Here is a 16780-nt window from a genome sequence, read left to right on the forward strand (position 1 = left end):
ACACTCCTTATATATTACTTTAGTAGCATTAGAATAATATACTTTGTGAAATAAAAAATTACTAATTCCTAGTTTTGAAATTCTGTTTCCAGGTTTTCATTTTGTAGAACTATGATGAACAGTTCTATGCATAAAGGTGATCTGAACTGTTTTTAAGATTCTTCAATATAGTGTCTATAAAGTTGAACTGAGAGGCAAAAGTCATGCATTATCAAAGCTCATAGAAAATTGCTGTCTTGTGTATCATTTAAAAATATTTTCCATTTTAACCATCAGTATGTGTGAGTATACCACAGACTATCTCTAAGAGAGTATGCCTTAGCATTAAGTTTTCTTTTTTGTTGTTTCAAAACACCATGTAAGTATAATCTTTCAGACTTTGAGTAGAAAAGATATTGCAGGTGTGTGTGTGTGTGTGTGTGTGTGTGTGTGTGTGTTTTCTGTGCTTGTGAGAGCAAGAGAGACAGAGACGGAGACAAAGACAGAGATACTAAGGATTGTAAAGGCGGCACAACTCTATCTCATTTTCAGATTTTAGCTATATAAAGAATCAAAGTACTAATTACATTCTGAAAAATCAAAATTATGCCCTAAATGATACAAATTATAATTCATAAACTTAATATAATTCATTATTTTTATTGTTCTCAATTCACTCAGATAATGCACATATAATTATAGGGCTACTATGCAAGGTTCTTTTCAGAACAGCAAGGGCTAGATGATTTCATAGCAACTAATTGTAATGCAATAATTCGGGAAGTTTTCTGAAAGCACAAATTTGAGTATGTTAAAATAGTTTCAAATTTTATTTTCCTTGGACGAAAGCTTCTTTTACAGTGTGAATGTATTTTAATGATAAATCTACACTTAAAAATCATATTAAAGGGAAACTATTTTTACTGATACATGCCAGGGGGTAAATAATGCTAAATGCATACCTTTTAAGAAAAGAATAAAATGGACTATGATATGTCTTTGTTTAAGCACAAAGTTCTCCAATTGTCCTTTGGATGAAAGTTGAATCACATTTTCTTTACTATAGAATCAAATCTGAGCATTTCAAGAGGTAAACAGTGATTCTTTGATGCCTTACTTCAAGGCATTCAGAGGAAATTAATCAAATTAATCCATCCTTCTTTCCACTGGTAACAAAAATTATTCACTGCTTTGGACTCAGGGCATTTCACAAGACCCTAATGAGTATTGGGAAGGAAAAAAAAAAGTATTAAATGGTGGCATTAAGGAGGAGACTGTAAAGCACTGAATATTCTTTTTTTTAATGCCAGATTGGAAATGTAATTGAGTGAAGCAGGCCCCGGGTGGTTGGAAGCATTGCAAAGTGCGTGGTCCACCTAAAGGTGGCAGCTGCTATCCAGCAACCATGGATCATTGCCACATTGGAATTCAGAACCAGGTTTGGCAGATATTCCAGTTTTTGTGGAAAAGAAAGAAATTCATATTTTAATGTGAGCTCTCTAAATTTTTGAGTGTTGATGTTAACAAAAAAAAGTCCTTGTGAGCTGAATCAAATAAGTCAGGAAGTTCCTCCTTGTTAAATGAAAAAGCATTATGTACTTGACCTTGGTCTTGCCCCTCCCCAATTTTAATCAAAGTCCTTAAAAGCATTTAGAAAATATTTAAGTGACAATTATTTCTTATGTCAATTTTTCCTTGAGGAGCATCAAGAGAAAAATGTATTTCCTTCCAAAAGCCATTGGTTGAAGACCAAGCAACTCTAATCGTTTGGCTAATATGATTGTTTATATATTTCCCAATAATCAAATAATTGTTCTCAGTTGATAAAGGGGAAGAGTATTTAAAAGATTATTTTTAAATTACAGCAATACAGGTATTTTTTGAAACAAAGGGATATTGCTTTCAATACATTTTTTGCCTAAAATGGATGGTCTCTTTCCATATCTCTTCCAAATCTCTGAACGAATTCTCACATTTTTTCAAAATTGTTGCTGTAAGCATGGTTAAGTTATATCACCTCTATAGCCAGACTCTCATATTCTGAATCCAGTTCTGATGTTGCTAGCTACTTCACCTTGTGTGTCTTACCCAAATTTCTTGAGTCCCAGGTTCCTCATCTAGAAAATAATGGTCATTTTGGGATCAACTTCAGAGGCTTACTATGAGGATTTTGTAAGGAAATCTTTAAAGCTATCAGTGATAGAAAGTGTTCCATACATCTTAGTTATCATTATGTCCTTTGAAGTCATTCTTTTTTCCTGGTTTACATGGAAATACTGCTGCAGATGTCAGAAGACGCATTTTTCTCCCCCCTGAAACATTGCACATTTGTAGCAACCATCTTCATAGAGGAAAACAGAATTCTTATTCACTGCTGCACATATTTAATGTATTTTTGAGATCACTCTACCCCGTTTCTGGTCTTTATAAAGTTATCATAAAATTATAAGTGTCTTTGACATAATTATCTAGTTACTAGACACAAAAGTATCAATACAGGGGAACTCAGAGAGACTGAGTGATTTGCCTGGGATAAATAAATAAATAAAGTGGCAGAACTGGGACTAAAATTGTGTTTCTTTGTTTTGCTTTCATTATATATCTCTATCTAAATATATTTAAGTTGAAATTATAAATATTAAAAAAATTTGAATGCCTTAATTCATAGACTTTCTCCATTAAATTGGAAAGAGAAAACCATTATTTTTATAGGGAAATTTTGTCAATTAAGCTGCAGTATGCCAAACATCTGTGTACCTGTCAACCAATTCTACATGATTGACATAGTTTGCATTCATATACAGATATTCCTGCTTTTTGAGATCTAGTTTTACACATTGACATTTTAATATAAATGATCAATAGAAAATCATATTCCATGGGCATCATGAATGAGTCAACAAATTTATTTGGCTTACTCTAAATAAATATTTCTTAAATGTCACATTTGCACAGCATTAAAAGTTTTAAGCAAATACTCGTGAAGCATGCCCCTGTGACACTGATGATTGAATATATTATCTTGTCTCTTTCTAATGAAGAAAACAGTGTAGTTGCCAACTTTATATGAACTAAGGGAAGTTCTCTGACCACATGAGATGTCATTTCAAAATAGATTTCCTTTGGAAGGATGATATTATGCTAAAATAATATGAGATTTATTTTTATTGCCCACTAAAGAACTAAGGAAAATACAGTGCCATGGAAATTGTTATTTTAATGCTGTATTCAAAAGAATAAAAGTTAAATATAGAACTTTGAATTGCTTTTCTTCTCTCCTCACTGGTACTATATGTTCGTATTCTGGAGATTGGGAAATTCAACTTCACACAACACATCCAGCTAATGAGATTGCAGAAACATTGTGCTCTCCATCATTTCCTTATCAGTGACAGTCCATTAAAAGCTGTAACCCAATGAAGTGAATTTCAGTTTTAAAGTTTTGCATTCTGAAAACGGTCTTCCCAAGACCATTAATAGATAAGATGGATGCCACATTTGTTGACAGTTCAAGATACTTTTACCCTACTAGAACTGTTTTGAAACCAACAGACCTATTATCTTCTTTTACAAAGAAATTTTATAGTGCTATTTTAGTGAATTGCAAAACTCTGAAGGAAATTTTACTTTTATTTACCTGTGTTTTTGTTTCCTTACACAATGCAGTAAAATATGTACAATGTGTGTTTGTAGTCTACATTTGAATTGCATCCTTTCAGAAAAATTGAATAGGTCTACTAAAAACAATTTTCCTTTCGAGTGTGGCATGCTTTGTCCTTCTGAGAACAGAAAGATGATGATTTATTCCTGGATTCTTAATAGTTTTGGTTGCAATAAGTTAGTCATGATCACAATTGAATGTCAGGATTGTAAAATAATCAAAACAGCCTTTCCAAACTTAGTGTGGAGAAACTGAACAAATGCAAGCACAAAGATATGACTTCACCTCCTGACAAAGGAGGAGGAGGAGATTCCTGCCCAGACTGATGTCCCAAAGAAACAACCATGATTGTGAGGCATGGCATCCAGGGGGAGTTAAAGTCTTACTATTTTAGGTAATTTTTAAAATTGAAAATGTGTACAAGTTTCCTTCCATGAATGTAGTTAGAACATGTCAAAAAAGAACGGAATTCAACTCTCTGAATTCAGTCTCAGACGTTTCAGAAAATAGTAGGGATAGTCACCTGAAGCAATTAGGCTTTTGAGAAGAATGGCATATGGGCCACTGCTCTAGCTGTCCCTGAATGGGGACTGGAGACAAGGGCACAAATCTAGGTTTCTGGAGCTGCCCAATCAATAACTAGTGCCTTTGAAATATAAAATTCAGGAAACAATCAATGCATACTTAGGATTATTTGGTGATACAAAAAGTGCAGAAATAAATATGCCTGGAGATGGAGATACAGCTACTGATCTACAGTGCACAGAAAACTGGATACACTGAGTAGAGTGACAAATACATGGTGTGCTGAAGAGAAGAGCTGTGTTGTCCTGTCAGGTACTGAGATTAAAATCTGTTTACAAAAAATAAATAAATAAGAAAAAAAATCTGTTTACAACATTCAGCAAAAGAGGGTTGGCTCCCTTTGGAAATTTATTTGTACTTCAAAGGATGCTAAATAGAAACAGGATCGAAGATATGTTTGAAAGAAATATGCTGTATTTGAAGTGGAATCATCTCCCATCTTTAGTGAAAATAGCTCCATAATATCCCAGAAGCCAGGAGCACTATAGAGAGATTGTTTGGGTGGAATTACCAAATACACTTACTTACATTAAATTAATATCAATAGTAGTCAATACACTTTGATCATTTTCTATATATAGTAGTATACTTTATGTGGCTTATGTTATTAATCTATGAGGAGTCACTCAATGTTTGTCAACGTCACAAATTAATAAATTGAGTTTAATACAGATTAGGTATCTTTTCTCAAGATTATGAAACTAGAAAGCATCAGAATAAGAGTTTTCAAACCCTTATTTAGCAAGGCAGTATATACTTCCGAATGCATATGATTAAGAAACAAGTTATCTCATACTATATGTTATTTGATACTAAGAGACTCAGTCAGTCCTTCTGAGGGTACAGGTAACGGTAAACGCTTTTTCTTTCCACCCAAAAGCTTCAGATAAAATGTTTTTCAGTGAATTGACTGTAAATAAAATTTTAATTTTATCTTAACAATATGCTAGAAAGATAGTTTTAAAAGCTTTTCATAATTCAAGATGATTTATATAATTTATATAATGTTCACATTAATTAAAACATGGTAACTGGGGTATACGTATGGATAATTAGATTAAGTTGGTAAACTAAATATTCTGTCTAACATAGATTATAAATTTGAGTGGACAAGAAAAATATGTTGCAATATCCATTTGAGCAACAGCAGCTTCTTAGTACAAACACCATGCTTAATATAACTATCCCTAGATATAAGTGAAAAATATCAATTATCACAGTTTTGCTTTTTGCTTTTTTTAGTAAACAAAAGAGATATTAAGTTTCAGAATGATGAGCTCAACTTTCTTATTCCATGTGTCATTAGGATGTGGTATATAAATATTCTCCAACTTTGCTCTATATCTTCACAACAAAGTGCAATGATAAACTAATGCTTTGCAATCTGAAAATTCCATTTGTCACTTTTTTCCTCTAAGGGTGTCAGATTGAAAAACCTTTCTGATTTATGATCTGTGCTTCAATTACAGTTGAATTCAAGACTACATGAAAGAACTTGGTGCTGACAGTATTCAGTTTTCACATGGATATGGTTTTCCAAGACACCATAGTTTTCTGCTCCTTGTCCTTACTCATCTGTCTACTTGCCTCTTAGATTAAATATTTTCAACAAATATGCTTATTTGAAAGGGTCTTGTTTGAATTTTAATGTTATTATTTTGCTGCCCCATTTATACCTTATACTTAAATAAATTGCTACTCCCCACTGCTGTAGCTTGTTACAAAGTCTCCATTGTGGATTACAAAAATGTTTCATAATATCTGACCCTGAGGTGGCTAACATGATTCCAACACAGTATCTACAGGATAAATCCAAGCACCTCAAGGATAGATAGGTGTAGAAAGATCAAGTTAACAAAAACTAACACTTATAATATGAAAAAAAAAACTAGAACAACATGCAGTGCTTAACAAATAATATACTGAGAAGAATATGAATATTACAATGTCTATATTTGTTGTCACTCACATAGAAGTATGGTGTTATCATTAGTCATTGAATTAGCCTAGCTAGATTTTGATGGCTAAGAACACTCTCCAAATAGGCATCTTGATTTTTTCCACTGAGATGGGATTGGAATTTCAGTTCTCCAACTAAGAGATGTTTTATATCAACCCAACTTGACATAATTAGCCAATTCTCAATTTAATGTGTCATCCAATCTCTCCCCACTGATGTTCATAAATTTTGTATACACTCTGATTTCATTGGATTATTCATTATTTTTGACTTGACTCTCTATTCCAAGGGAAAAATAAAAGGTTTTGTAGTACATTATAGTAGTTGCTAGATCATATACCTAAATTTTAGCTTCTTTTCACATTTATAATCATAAATCTATTAAATTAATTTCCAGAACATTTTGAAATATAGCTGGATTGAGATACACATTCTTGTCATGTTTAGATACGTCTGTTGGTACTTATGCTTTCTTTGAATTTTATTAAACATTGAATTGATTTTATCAAGTATAAAAATATATTCTCTCTTAAGATTTAATTGCTATTTACTAGTGATATTTGAGATTTGCTTTTTTTAAAATAATGCAAGTCAGTCTGTGGTTTGACACAGTAAAGTCCATTTCAACTTATAGCCCAGAACTATTTAAATAATATGAGAATTCGTTGATTTTAGGTATATGAAAATTTCCTTTCTAAAGACCTGTGATTCTTGTACCTTTCAACATGGTAGTTTTTGTAGATCTTTTAAAAAATTTCTTCATTATTATGGTACTATTCAGTATTCTTCTCATATATTCATCAATGATGCTAATGTATCTTAATATAAATAATCAATTTTATTTAGTAATTAAATAAATTACCATAGAATTATTTTTAAAATACCTTATGATTTTACAACATTTATATTAGGAGTCATCAAGCTCTAAGATATTTTTCCTGAAGAGATCTGGCAAGATTTTATATAAATTTTGAGTAAATGCTTATTTTTGCCTTTTTTCTACTTTATTTCATATTCACACCACAATAATGACTCTTCTAATTTAAAATATAAACCATAGAGATTTCCTTAAAGGTGGCAGGGGAGGACTGGAACTGTCAAAGACAGAGTGACAGGTGGGGTTGGGAATAAGTGAACGGTCTTGACAGACTCAAAGTTGCTGGCAGCTTGGAACTGCACCCCTGGTAGGACAGTGGATGGATCTTGCAACTGTACACTTTGGACATAAACTGGTTAGTGGGCTGCTTGGGCCGGCATTCAGCATGCACCATGAAGAGCAATGTGAGGGAAACTGGTACCCAAGTAGGGGCCTTCTGTGTGGTGCTGTCTCGATGGTGTCTTAGGTGTGGAATTGTCCATGCACTTGGGGCAGTAGAGCTTCACCAGGGCCTCACCTGGGGTGTCAGAAAGGCTATTGGAAAGCATTGGCTTGTTCTCACAGTGCACATGGGGCAGTAGCCGAACTCTCCCTGCTGGTACTTTTCCAACATCTGGGTGGTGCCATGGTTTGTGAGGATATAGGTGGTCTGGGTGAACCCATACAGCATCTTGGCTGACTGCTTAATCAGGGTTCTCTGGTTGGGGTTGTCTTCGAGCTCTTCATCAGGCTCCAGGTCCAAGATCATGTCTAGAGCTTGTCTACAGTGAGGCACCTGCTCATTGAGTTGACTGAGATTAAATTTGTCCTGGATGGAGTCTTCATCCACTTCACAGAAGAATTCATAGTCATGGAGCCCACAGAACCAGTATAAATAACACTTCCTGATGTTTAAATCATTTTTTTTTAATTTGTCATTTATTTTTCCTTACTGATTTCCTGATGCTTCTTTGTCTCTGTAATTTTGCTTTCTTGAGTGATCATAAAAGTCTTTGAAAGTTAGGGGTCTTTTTTTTCTTTTGTTTTGCAAAGCATGCCATGATTAAAATGTGTTTCTACTTATTTTAATGAATTAATAAAAATATGGGAATGATATTTTTAATTTCTATGTACTTTTAAGTGTTTATTGAACATAGTATCGGTAAAGACTAGTAACCACATCAAAAGAGTTCAGCTCAATGGATTGATTTCACATGTCAGAAGATACCTGCTTAGTCAGACTCAGATCAAAAACAGAATACCAATAACCTAGCACATTCTCATCTCAGTAAAAACTGTTCCAGTTAACTGCTCTCATGACTTCTAAAACCAGAGATTCGTCCTGTCTTTTTTTGTACTTAGTATTGATAAATTATGCATTATGCACATTATAGACGATCAATTCCCATTGTGTGAGTATTCCACAATTTTCACGGCTTCTCCTATGAGTGGATATTTACGTGGGTAGCACCCAGTTTGGGCTTACAAATAATGCTATAATGAATATTCTAGTGCATGCCTTTCAGTGAACTTATGAATGCATTCCTGTTGGGTTTAGGTATATATATAGGAGTGGAGCTGATTATCTTTGGAACTGTGTATCTTCAGCTTTTGTAAATACTGCAGTTTTTCGAACTGTCCTTATGCTTGAGGTTTTTTTTTTTCTATTGATACCAATTTTTTTTAGTACATCTTTATTGGAGTATAATTGCTTCACAATACCATGTTTCTGTTGCACAACAAAGCAAATCAGCCGTATGCATACACATGTCCCCATGTCCCCTCCCTCTTAAGCCTCCCTCCCATCCTCCCTATCCCACCCTTCTAGGTCACCTCAAAGCACCGAGCTGATCTCCCTGTGCTATGCTGCTTCTTCCCACCAGCCAACTGTTTTACATTCGGGAGTGTATATACATCAATGCTACTCTCACTTTGCCCCAGCTTCCCCCTCCCACCCCACGTCATCAAGTCCATTTTCTATGTCTACCTCTTTATTCCTGCCCTGCAACTAGGTTCATCAGTACTATTTTTTTTTAGATTCCATATATATGCATTAACATATGGTGACATACTTCACTCTGTATGACAGACTCTAGGTCCACCCACCTCACTACAAATAACTCAATTTAGTTCCTTTTTATGGCTGAGTAATATTCCATTGTATATATGTGCCACATCTTCTTTATCCATTCCTCTGTTGATGGACACTTAGGTTGGTTCCATGTCCTGGCTATTGTAAATAGTGCTGCAATGAACATTGGGGTGCATGTCTCTTTTTGAATTATGGTTCTCTCAGAGTATATGCCCAATAGTGGGATTGCTAGGTCATATGGTAGTTCTTTTTTTAGTTCTTTAAGGACTCTCCATACTGTTTTCCATAGTTGTTGGATCAATTTACATTCCCACCAACAGTGCAGGAGGGCTCCCTTTTCACCACACCCTTTCCAGCATTCATTGTTTCTAGATTTTTTGATAATGGCCATTCTGACTGGCGTGAGGTGATACCTCATTGTAGTTTTGATTTGCATTTCTCTAATAATTAGTGATGTTGAGCATCTTTTCATGTGCCTTTTGGCCAACTGTATGTCTTCCTTGGTGAAATGTCTATTTAGGTCTTCTGCCCACTTTTTAACTGGATTGCTTGCTTGTTTGATATTGAGCTGCATGAGCTATTTGTATATTTTGGAGATTAATCCTTTGTTGTTTTATTTGCAAATATTTTCTCCCATTCGGAGGGTTGTCTTTTTGTCTTGTTTATGGTTTCCTTTGCTGTGCAAAAGCTTTTAAGTTTAATTAAGTCCCATTTGTTTATTTTTGGTTTTATTTCTGTTACTCTAGGAGGTGGGTCAAAAAAGTTCTTCCTGTGGTTTATGTCAGAGTGTTTTTCCTATGTTTTCCTCCAAAAGTTTTATAGTGTCTGGTCTTACATTTAAGTCATTAATCCATTTGGAGTTTATTTTTGTGTATGGTGTTAGGTAGTGTTCTAATTTCATTCTTTTACATGTAGTTCTCCAGTTTTCCCAGCACCACTTATTGAAGAGGCTGTCTTTTCTCCATTGTATGTTCTTGCCTCCTTTGTCATAAAACAGGTGTCCATATGTGCATGGATTTATCTCTGGTCATTCTGTCCTGTACCATTGATCTATATTTGTTTTTGTGCCAGTACCTTACTGTCTTGATTACTGTAGCTTTGTGGTATAGTTTGAAGTCAGGGAGCCTAATTCCTCCAACTCCATTTTTTTTTTCTCAAGCTTGCTTTGGCTATTTGGGGTCTTTTGTGTTTCCATATGAATTGTAAGATTTTTGGTTCCAATTCTGTGAAGAATGCCATTGGTAGTTTGATAGGGATTACACTGAATCTGTAGATGGTTTAGGCTATATCGTCATTTTCACAATATTGATTCTTCCAATCCAAGAACATGGTATATTTCTCCAACTGTTTTTTGTCATCTTTGGTTTCTTTCATCAGTGTTTTACAGTTTTCTGAGTACAAGTCTTTTGCCTCCTTAGGCAGGTTTATTCCTAGGTATTTTATTCTTTTTGCTGCAGTGGTAAATGGGAGTGTTTCCTTAATTTCTCTTTCTGATTTTTTGTTGGTGGTGTGTAGGAATGCCAGAGATTTCTGTGCATTAATTTTGTATCCTGCAACTTTATCAAACTCATTGATTAGTTCTAGTAGTTTTCTGGTGGTATCTTTAGGATTTTCTATGTATAGCATCATGTTATCAGCAAAGAGTGACGGTTTTAATCCTTATTTTTCCAGTTTGTATTTCTTTTTTTTCTCTGATTGCCATGGCTAGGACTTCCAAAACTATGATGAATAAGAGTGGCAAGAGTGGACATCCTTCTCTTGTTCATGATCCTAGTGGAAATGCTTTCAGCTTTTCACCATTGAGTATGATGCTTGCTGTGGGTTTGTCATATATGGACTTTATTATGTTGAGGTAGGTTCCCTCTATGCCCACTTTCTGGAGGGTTTTTATAATAAATTGGTGTTGAATTTTGTCAGAAGCTTTTTCTGCATCTACTGAGATGATCATATTGTTTTTATTCCTTAAATTGTTAATGTGGTGTATCTATGCCCACTTTCTGGAGGGTTTTTATAATAAATTGGTGTTGAATTTTGTCAGAAGCTTTTTCTGCATCTACTGAGATGATCATATTGTTTTTATTCCTTAAATTGTTAATGTGGTGTATCACATTGATTGATCTGCATATATTGAAGAATCCTTGCATCCCTGGGATAAATCCCACTTGATCATGGTGTGTGATCCTTTTAATGTGCTGTTGGATTCTGTTTGCTAGTGTTTTGTTCAGGATTTTTACATCTCTGCTCATCAGTGATATTGGCCTGTAGTTTTCATTTTTTGTGATACCTTTTTCTGGTTTTGGTATCAGGGTGCTGGTGGCTTCGTATAATGAATTTGGGAGTGTTTCTCCCTCAGCAATTTTTTGGAAGAGTTTGAGAAGGATTGGTGTTTGCTCTTCTCTAAATGTGCTCTTCTCTAAATGTTTGATAGAATTCACCTGAGAAGCCATCTTGTCCTGGACATTTTTTTGTTGGAAGATTTTTAATTATGGTTTCAATTTCATTACTTGTCATAGGTCTATTCATATTTTCTAATCCTTCCTGGTTCAGTCTTGGAAAATTGTACCTTTCAAAGAATTTGTCCATTTCTTCACGGTTGTCCATTTTATTGGCATATGGTTGTTTGTAGTAGTCTCTTATAATCCTTTGTATTTCTGCAGTGTCAGTTGTGATTTCTCCTTTTTCATTTCTAATTTTATTGATTTGTGTCCCCTCCCTCTTTTTCTTGATGATTCTGTCTAAGGGTTTATCAATTTTGTTTATCTTCTCAAAGAACCAGCTTTTAGTTTTATTGATCTTTGCTATTGTTTTCTTCATTTCTATTTCATTTATTTCTGCTCTGATCTTTATGATTTCTTTCCTTCCTCTGACTTTGGGTTTTCTTTGCTCTTCTTTCTTTAGTTGTCTTAAAAGTAACATTAGATTGTTTATGTGAGATTTTTCTTGTTTCTTGAGGTGAGATTGAATTGCTGTAAACTTCCCTCTTAGAACTGCTTTTGCTGTGATGCATAGGTTTTGGGTCATTGTGTTTTCATTGTCATTTGTTTCTATGTATTTTTTTATTTCTTCTTTGATTTCTTCAGTGATCTCTTGGTTATTTAGGAGCGCACTGTTTAACTTCCATGTTTTTTTGTGGTTTTTACAGGTTTTTTCCTGTAATTGATTTCCAATCTCATAGTGTTGTGGTCAGAAAAAATGCTTAATAGGTTTCAATTTTCTTAAATTTACCGAGGCTTGATTTGTGACCCAAGATGTGATCTATCCTGGAGAATGTTCCATGAGCACTTGAGAATAAAGTGTATTCCATCACTTTTGGGTGGAATGTTCTATAAATATCAATTAGATCTATGTGGTCTATTATGTCATTTAAAGTTTGTGTTTCCTTATTAATTTTCTGTCTGGATAATCTGTCCATTGGTGTAAGTGAGGTGTTAAAGTCCCCTACTATTATTTTGTTACTGTTGATTTTTCCTTTCATGGTTGATAGCATTTGCCTTATGTATTGAAGTGCTCCTATGTTGGGTGCATAAACGTTTATAATTGTTATATCTTCTTTTTGGACTGATCCTTTGATTATTATGGAATGTCCCTCCTTATCTCTTGGAACAGTCTTTATTTTAAAGTCTATTTTATCTGATACAAGTATTGCTACTCCAGCTTTCTTTTGATTTCCATTTGCATGGAATATCTATTTCCATCCCTTCACTTTCAGTCTGTATGTGTCCCTAGGACTGAATTGGGTCTCTTGTAGGCAGCATATATATGGGTCTTTTTTTGTATCCATTCAGCCAGTCCGTGTCCTTTGGTTGCAGCATTTAGTTTATTTACTTTCAAGGTTATTATTGATATGTATGTTCCTATTACCATTTTCTTAATTGTTTTCGGTTTGTTTTTGTGGGTCTTTTTCTTCTCTTTGTGTTTCCTGCTTAGGGAAGTTTCTTTAGCATTTGTTGTAAACTGTTTTCATGGTGCTGAATTCCCTTAGCTTTGGTTTGTCTGAAAAGCTTTTGACTTCTCCATCAAACCTGAATTAAATCCTTGCTGGGTACAGTAATCTTGGTTGTAGGTTTTTTTCTTTCATCACTTTAAGTATATCCTGCCACTCCCTTCTGGCTTGCAGGGTTTCCACTGAAAAATCAGCTGATAACCTTACGGGGATTCCTTTGTATATTATTTTTTTGTTTTTCTCTTGCTGTTTTAATATTTTTCTTTGCATTTAATTTTTGTTAATTTGATGAATATGTGTACTGGTGTATTTTTCCTAGGTTTTATCCTGTATTGGGACTCTCTGTGCTTCCTGGATTTGGGTGACTCTTTCCTTTCCCATGTTAAGGAAGTTTTCCACTATAATCTCTTCAAATATTTTCTCAGACCATTTGTTTTTCTCTTCTTCTTCTGGGACGCCTATAATTTGAATGTTGGTGCATTTAGTATTGTCCCAGTGGTCTCTGAGATTGTCTTCAATTCTTTTCATTCTTTTTTTCTTTATTTTTCTCCTCAGCAGTTATTTCCACCATTTTGCCTTCCAGCTCACTTATTCATTCTTCTGCTTCCGCTATTCTTTTACTGATTCCTTCTAGTGTGTTTTTCATTTCAGTTATTGTGTTGTTCATCTCTGTTTGTTTGTTCTTTAGTTCTTCTAGGTCTTTGTTAAACACTTCTTGTATTTTCTCAATCCGTGCTTCCATTCTATTTCTGAGATTCTGAATCATCTTTGCTATCATTACTCTGAATTCTTTTTCAGGTAGATTGCCTATTTCCTTTTCATTTACTTGGTCTTGTAGGTTTTTACCTTGCTCCTTCAACTGTGACATATTTTTTTGCCATCTCATTTTTTTTTTTTTTAATGAGTAGGTTGTGTTCCTGTTTTACTGGTTGTTTGGCCTGAGGCTTCCAACACTAGAGTTTGTAGGCTATTGAGTAGAGATGGTCTTTGTGCTGAGATGAGGACCTCTGGGAGACCTCACTCTGAAGAATATTCCCTGGAGTCTGAGGTTCTCTGTTAGTCCAGTGGTTCAGACTCAGAGCTCCCATTGCAAGAGCTTCCGCCCGACCCTGAGGTCACGAATCAAGATCCCACAAGCCATGTTGGGCAGCAAAAAAAAGAAAAAAACAAAGAACAGTAACAAAGTAAAAATAAAATTAGACTAGGAAACTAACAGATTTATTAGAAAAAATGTAAAAATAAAAATATATATGAATCAACAACTGGAATGTACATCAGTACCCTGTAGCAAAAAAGAGGAGGAGGGAAAAGGAAAAAAAAAAAAGGTGGGGGAGAGAAGGCCTTGGCTGTGGAGAGCAATGCCTAAGTAAGGGTGAGGTTTGGGTGGTGTATGGGGCCAATGCTCAGGACCCACAAGGCTGGAAAACGTCCTGAGGGCTGTGGGGGGTGGGGCTTATACTCAAGGAACAGTAGGAACCCAGGCGTGCCACCCGCCCCTGGTCTCAGAGGGTAGGGGACCTCACCTGGGAGCCCAGCAGGGGCAGAGCAAATGCCCTCCTCTCCTCTCCTGCTCCTCTGGTCTGGGGTCTGGGAGGGTCCCTCCTGCCTGCCTCTCTGATCTCCCAGGCCTCTCTCCTATGTCCCCAGGACCAATACGGTAGGGAGAAAAGGGGGCCTTGGAGGTCAGGGGACCAGCCTGTGGTCTCAGCAGGCTCCCTGTGCCCAAGTGAGTAGGGTAATCACCCTCTGCTCCTCTCCTGATCCTCCTGGATGGCCCCTCCTATCTGCCACTCCTGATCTCCCCAGCCTCCCTCCTATGTCCTCAGGACCCATGTGGCCTGGATGGGGCTTTGAGGGGAGGGGGAATTGGCTTGGGAACTCAGCAGGCTCCCCGGCCCGAGGGACGCCAATCCTGTCTGGGCTCCACTTCTCCCCCATCGGTCTGCCTACATCCTACTCGTTCACTCTGAGGTTCCTCCTGTCTCCTTGGGGGTCAGAGTCCCCTACCAGTGGCTGGCAGACACCCTAGTTGTGGGGAGAAGCTAACTCTGCGTGTTCCCACACCGCCATCTTGACTCCTCCCCTGTGCTTGAGTTTTGAGGTACATAATTTACTTTGATATTTATAAGAAATCTAAAAACTCAGCTTTTATTTTCCTATTTACACAAACTTTCAGAAATGTGTGTTTTAACTTCAAAATATTTTATCACATTTTGTTATAATTACTAGTTTTATAACATTGTGGCAAGAAAATGTGATGTAAACCCTTATAATTTATCTGTTTTCAAGTGTGTTGCAATTTATTTTAAAATGTCCAAAGTATGTTGGAAAAATAGGAGGCAGAAAGTGGATAGAGTGAGAACATAGTTACATAGAAAGAACAGTCTACAGTTTAGTAGTTAAATGACCTCAATTTCCTTTTTCTATTACCTTCTTGTTATGTTGAAATTTTTTCCTTTTTCATACTATCATTGATTTCTTATTAACTTCTTTTTTACCTTCTTATCATTTTTTTCTAACACTCAATGGTTTCAGACTAATCATATCCCTAATTTAGACTGGTATATTTGTAAATATCAATTGACATTTCTCTCATTCTTCATCACTTTTTAAATAGTTTTTGTGTATAATTATTTTTTTTAACATTTTTATCAAACATTTGGGTAATTTGTTTCTCTCTGAATACATGTAGTTATCGCATCTTTAAAACTCAGACTTTATACTTTGCTTTTGATTCAGGAATTTAACCAAAAAAAGAATTATTGCTGTGACATTTATAATCATATTAATGTTTCTTGTTGTCTTAGGGCCTCTAGTGTGGCTGTAATTTTTAGATTTTGTTTTTTACTTTCTTAGCAGTATTTTTTAATCTCACCTAAACCCATTTTTGCCTCATTATTCCTTTTTCATTCCAGCCTGTTCTTCCCATCTAATTAGTTATTGCTGTTTTATAGACATTATGTATTTTTATGTGATTATGACAACAAAAGTTTTCCTGAAATTCCTCCTAGGTCATTGAGTGTTTTTTTGACACATATGTACTGGGCTCCTGTTTTCCAAAAATGATTCTAGGTCTTGGGGACTGATCAACTAGCAAGGAAAACTTGAGTTCTTGCACTTGAGGAACTTGAATTCTGGCAGGGGCAAGGGAGGCAATCAATAAAATATTTGGAAAATAAAAGAATAAACATAGTAGATAAAAATTCATGTTATGAAAAAAATCTAACAGGCCAAGAGTTTTCATAGTACATTGGGGCAGTTGATGTGGAGTGGTCAGGCGTGGCCTCTGTGAGGAATGAAATTGAAGGAGTAAGCCAGGCGATTATGTGGGGAAAGCCATTTCCAGACAAAGAAATATCCTGTGCAAAAGACTTAAGTCAGGTCTAGTACAAAATACATCTTCTCACCATTGGAAAAATATTACTTTCATGTACATTTGCATCTTTACACTGTCAAAGTATCATTATTTAGTTTAATACAGTCTTTGCTCCAATTATCACAAACAAATGTAGAAATGCATTATCTCTTCTTTGGATGAACTTAATCTGGATACTTTATCAGAATATTTTAAGGTATATCATGAGCTACAATTTGTTAATATAAAACTTAAAGAGCCAGTTAAAAAATATGAAGTTGATTTTTTTATCATTAATTTAGAACAATTTTACATGCTTCCAATTAATTTAGAGATTACCAAAAAAAGG

The 16780-nt window shown here is 35.1% G+C and overlaps 1 pseudogene; it reads right to left on the reverse strand.

The window, feature by feature from the left end:
* Positions 1-4729: 4729 nt before the first annotated feature.
* LOC149743928 (casein kinase II subunit beta-like) lies at positions 4730-15961 on the reverse strand (annotated as a pseudogene).
* Between the last annotated feature and the right edge of the window lie 819 nt (positions 15962-16780).

The sequence above is a fragment of the Delphinapterus leucas genome, unplaced genomic scaffold (genome assembly GCF_059928025.1).
Source record: "Delphinapterus leucas isolate spDelLeu-1000000601 "Yukka" unplaced genomic scaffold, BTC_Dleu_Yukka2 spDelLeu_asBTCV2_sq49, whole genome shotgun sequence".
Classification (NCBI taxonomy): domain Eukaryota; kingdom Metazoa; phylum Chordata; class Mammalia; order Artiodactyla; family Monodontidae; genus Delphinapterus; species Delphinapterus leucas.